This window comes from Monodelphis domestica, chromosome 4 (genome assembly GCF_027887165.1).
Source record: "Monodelphis domestica isolate mMonDom1 chromosome 4, mMonDom1.pri, whole genome shotgun sequence".
NCBI classification, from domain to species: Eukaryota; Metazoa; Chordata; class Mammalia; order Didelphimorphia; family Didelphidae; genus Monodelphis; species Monodelphis domestica.
This window is the reverse complement of record NC_077230.1, coordinates 301,754,122-301,760,121: the sequence shown is the minus strand read 5'-3', so window position 1 is coordinate 301,760,121 and position 6,000 is coordinate 301,754,122.

The following is a 6,000-nucleotide window of genomic DNA, read 5'->3' as shown; positions in this document are numbered from 1 at the left end:
CTAGAGCTCACCCAGAACCAACCTTAGTATTTACTTTCATCTTTGTAGGAATAAAATAAAAAAAAATATGTCTTATTTGTCTGTCATATATAGCTCATATGAATTAGGGAGGCAGTGCTACCTCCATTCAATCAATCAATAGTTATTTTTAAACTTTCTATTATGTTCCCAAAACTGTTCTAGAGGCTAGAAATGCATAGACTAAAAGGAGAATCCCCAGCCCTAAAGAACTTATATTCTAATGAAGGTGATTCCATGTACCCATATAGGTACATATAAATTGCAAAAATGTGTATGAGGGAGGTACTAGCAACAGAATATGAAATACATGTTTCTTGGGTCCAAGAAATAGGAAAAACATCAGAATGAGAATCTTTGAGCTAAAGGGAAAAGAATGGGGGGAGAGGACAATAAATCCCTAATATTGGGAGAAGATTCTTGTGAACTAATCTAGTGTTCTACAACACCCAGTAGAGACTTAGAATTGCCCAACTAACACATGAAAGAAGAAAAGTGGACTTATTGGTGAGGTGAGGAATCTCAGCTACTGAAAAGACAACCATTCAATAGGAAAAACAAAATGGCAGCTCACACTAGATCCAATAAGTGCTGGAAGTGAATTGAGGTGGTGGTCCAGTTTGGCTAGAGTTAGGAGAAAGACACTGTGAACTTATCTTCCACTACAGTGGACTGATATGAAAATAGATCTTAACAGAAGGAGAGAACAGGATATATACATTCATTAGAAGTACAGCTCCCTTGGGTACCAGAAATGGTCCTGATCATGGATTACATTACAGCACATATCCATCCCAGGAACTACTCAGCTCTACCTAGGACTGTAGACTTGCTTGAATGGTTCCACTGAATTTTGGTGAGTGTGTATCTCAGGTTTATACTTAGGAGGGAAAAGGCTGCTTGGGTGCATTTTTTTGAGGAGAGAGAGACACACACAGAGAGAGAGAGAGAGAGAGAGAGAGAGAGAGAGAGAGAGAGAGAGAGAGAGAGAAACTCATTTGTTCAGTTATGTCTAATTCTTTGTGATCTCATGGACTTCTCCTTGAGGTTTTCTTGGGAAAAATAATGGAGTGGCTTTCCATTTACCTCTCCAGTGTGTCCCCATTTTACAGATGAGGAATGGAGGTACATAGCTTGTAAATATCCGAGACCAGGTTGAATTCAAGTCTCCCTGACTCCAAGCCCATCTCTCTATCCATGATGCCATCTATCTAACTAGATAAAATACACAAAGCCCCCCATGTATGACTATATCAATCATAAAAAAGGCCTGACTCAAGAACACACATGGATTGGCATAATTCCTTTGTGACTTTATCGGTAAATGTTGCTATTTCTGTTCATTTGTCCACAGAAAGGAGAGGCAAGACAAGACTAGAGGGGATCAAGTCTAGACTTACCTGTATCAGATGGAAAGCAGAGGACAGGCTGAATGTGGTTTGTTTCTTAACAACAGTACTTAAAAATGTCTAAAAGGTTAAACTGATCTATAGATGATGGAATTTAGGGTTCTAAAGCAAACAAAAGAGAAAAAATGAAAATGGAGAAATTGAAATATGTGTTCTGAGAGCCTTTCCAGGTCTGTGATTCAGTGAATTTCCTAGAAAGCAGATCCTGGCTGACTTAGGGAAATAGTCTGAAGCTAGTCTTTTGACTGCTTAACTGACCAAATTGATTGATTAGAATTGCAGTGGAACTGCTTCCACTTTCCTTATTTCAGTGTTTTTAATTATCTGTTGATTGCCAAAACTATTTATAAGACACTATAAATTCATTTTAAGATTCAAAATTCAACCATGACATTATTGTAGATGATTAGAATAACAACAACTTACATTGTACGTAGCACTTTAAAGGGTACAACACATTCAAGTCACAACAGACCAGGGAGGTAGATGTAAGTATAATTATCCTCAGTTTAAAATGCAAAGAAAACTGAGGCTCATAGAGTCTGGGGGTACTCCATTGTCACAGAGTTATAAGCAGAAAACTATTCAATAAGCCTTGGTTCATAGGTGATCTTGAATTTTAAATTTTATTAGTCAACTTGGAAAAACATCAGCATCCATAGTGAAGAAAGATGTAGTTTCTGTCTTTCTCATGAAAGCAAGTGATTGGTTCCACAAATATTGGCTTTATTAATTGATCCGTAATGATTTGATACTCATAGAGCCTGCAGGATTCTGTGATTATTAAATGGCCCAGGGCTTAATCATGGATCTTGGTCAAAGGAAGTCCCAGTTTTTACCTAGAGAAATCTGATGCATATAATGGAGGATCCATAGGCTGCGAAATGGACTTTCAGACTTCAGAAAATATAGATCAGAGTTTGAGACAGAGTAGGGGTTTGTCAGCAAGATTAGAGTTAAGAATTTGGGGATCTCTAAGAACTTGGGACCTGAGAATCTGATGGGATTTCATTCTAGTTTCAACTTCTCTTTGGCAATTTCCTATTTATGTTGCTTGTAGGTTATTTGTATATATACTTTTACTTGCTGTTTTTCCCATTAGTTTGTAAGCTCCTCAAAAACAGAGATTGTCTTTTAAACTTTCTTCTTCTTTCTTCTATCCCTATGCTTAGTGTAATTTATGACACAGAGTACTCAATAAGTGCTTATTGACTGACTGACAATGTTCAATTATGATGATAGATTATTTTGGAAAAGTGTCCTTTTTTGATTTTGGGTATATAGCTTCTTCCCATCTGGAGCTTAAGCTGCTGGAGGACAAAAATATTGTCTGCTTTTTTTTTCTGTTTTCTCATCAGAACCCTACATTTTCTTCATCCCATGATCTGCTGGTTGCTAGCAAAAATCTTCATAATAGATCTGGGAATTCATCAATGTACTTCTTCTAACACTCCAAATCTTAACCCATCCTTATCTTCTCTTCCGATGCAATAACTTGTCCAAGTCCTCTCATAAATCCTCCATAGATGTGTAAGGTAGATGTCCTATAAATTGGAGGTCTTCTTAAGAATCCTTAATATTCCATAGAGATCATTTCTGTATCTAAGCTTTCAATGTAGTAACCACGTATCACTCTTCTTACATCTCTGTTTCATCTTTTCTGGGCACATTTTTTTTTTTGGAAAATTTTATTAAATTAGTTAATTTAGAATATTTTGCCATGGTTACAAGAATCATGTTCTTTCCCTCCCCCTTTCACCCCCTGTGCAATTCCACTGGGTTTTACATGTGTCATTGATCAGGACCTATTTCCATATTATTGATATTTGCACTAGGGTGATAGTTGAGAGTCTATATCCCCAATTATATCTCCATGGACCCATGTGATCAAGCAGTTGTTTTTCTTCTGTGTTTCTACTCCCACAGTTCTTCCTCTGGATGTGGATAGTGTTCTTTCTCACAAGTCCTTCAGAACTGTCCTGGATCATTGCATTGCTACTAGTAGAGAAGTCCATTACATTTGATTGTACCACAATGTATCAGTCTCTGTGTACAATGTTCTCCTGATTCTGTTCCTTTCACTCTGCATCACTTCCTGGACATTGTTCCAGTTCACATAGAAATCTTCCAGTTCATTATTCCTTTGGGCACAATAGTATTCCATCACCAACAGATACCACAATTTGTCCAGCCATTTCCCAATTGAAGGGCAACCCCTCATTTTTTTTTTTGCCACAAAGAGCACAGCTATGAATATTCTTGTACAAGTCTTTTTCCTTATTATCTCATTGGGGTATAAACCCATCAGTGCTATGGCTGGATCAAAAGGCAGACAGTATTTTAGCAACTGGGCATATATTTCTTGAAGAATATCATTTTCAGATGTCAGTTATCATTAGCAATATACTGCAGCTTTCTGAAATATCTTAAAATTTGAACCTTCAGTAACTTTGTAATCGTGCTGCACTAGCACATATATCTTTCTTCAAATCATACTCCTCTCCATCATCCCAATGTATGTTTGGTTAGTTTTGATGGTTCTTCTTAACTTCATTTTCTTAAGGCCTCATGCCATGTGGGGTCTTGTGCTTAATTCTCTGAGACTTTTAGCTTCCACTGATTTTTGCTGTTCTGTGAAGCAATGATACTACAATATTCCATCACAATCATCCATACTATTTTACAAATTAGCTTATAATTTGAATCAATATTGTCTCTGGCTTCATGTCTGTCTACTTAAAAAAGGGTTCACTTGTCTTCTGGCTGAGATACTTGACATTTTTTGGCCTGTTTGGAATATTTTATATTAGCTAAAATTCTCTAGGAAATTACAATATCTACATTTTTATCTATTTCCCATTTTGGAGAATCAAAAGCTCTTTTGAATAAGTCAAGTCAAACCATTACAATGGCATGTAGAGTCTTTTCCTCACATGCACATTTCTTCCTAATTTGATGATTGATGTTGATTTTACTCTAGTTGGTTGGTATACTAAAGTGGATAAAAACAGGTGATTTTGAAGCAACTCCTTCATTGCTAAACATATGTTTTTATTTGTAATGATACAGCCATTTTTTGTGTAGCCTTTTTTTTTCAATGTTACTTGGTGCCCTCCATGTCTATCATCTACTAATTCTCTTCCCAAAGAAAGTAACAATAATAACAGCATTTATAGAGTTAATTAAGATCTACAAAATGTCTTATTCGTGATAACTAATTTGATTCTCAACAGTAACATTGCAAGTTTGGTCCTGTTATCCCCATCTTAGAGTTGAGAAAATTGAGGCAAATACAAATTAAGACTTGCCCAAGTTCACAAAGCTAATAATTGCCTGAGACTGGATTTGAACTCAGGTCTTCCTGACTCTAAGTCTAGCCCTCTATCCATTGTATTATATAGCTGTCTAGTAAGTGTACATTAAATATAGGTGTGAAGCTCCTGAATAATTGACAAGCTTTTACTTCTTTAATTTCTTAATCCTAAACCAAAATTTCCAACATGCTTTTTAATATCCTTGTTTTTTGTTCATCATAAATATTAAAGTGATCAGATATCACTTTATATGTTGACTTGGTTGGGATATTCTGCCCCAATTTTCAAAGAATGTCTCTATTTTTAAATTCTCTGCCTTGATATGGCACAGAGGAAATATTTTTCAACTCAGAGTCAGTGGAACTTGCTTCAAATCTTTGTTCCAGTGTGTGTGAGCATTCCTCTGGGTTTAACTCCTTATTTGTCAAATGGACTAAATAATCTCTTAACATTCCTTTTAATTTAAAAATCAATGACCTATGCCTGCATATAAACTGTATTTTAACCTCATACTGCTGTTTTTACTTATTGTTAATTGAACTGAATATTTAATTGGTGGGTGCCAGGGATTTAATTTCTAAATCCCAAAATGAATTACTCAAGTAAATGAAATTTATGGTAGTTTTATTTATAATAGAGGGAAGATATTAAAGAAGAGAGAAAAGGGAAGAGAGAGGGAGCTCCAGCTTCCTATGAACCAGTTAGAAATTCTAAGGCACCAGTCAGAGGAAAGGAGTCTCAAGATAATGGGCCTTTCTTGGAGGTTCACACCTCCAGAAAGGGCAAGGAACTAAGTCGGTCTTTACACTCACCACACACTTCCCTTCTAAAAGGGAAGCAGTCTGAGGTCTCCTGCATGAGTTCCTACAGGGGTCCACTTCCACAGCCAAATGTCTTCACTCCAAGTCTGAGTATCCATCTTCCAGTCTCTCCTCAAGTGTCTGTCTTCCATTCCAACTCTGAGTAACTGTCCTCACAGTCCAAGCCCAAGTGATTGATCTCCAGTCCAACTTCGAGTGACTGAATGATCATGATCCTTATGTATCTCTGTTTCTACTATTTAAAGACCCTTTTCTTTTGTGTCACCTCCCCCAGTCAACGTTTCTCTCCAGGACTGCTCACTCTTTCACAGACCTCCCACTCAATGTATGAAATGGGTATTTGTACCTTTTTTGTGGTTAGTTCACACCCTTTTGTAGTTAATTCATACCTTTTTGTGGTTAGAATGGGTAGATTTATTTTAAGTGCTGGGTTTATAC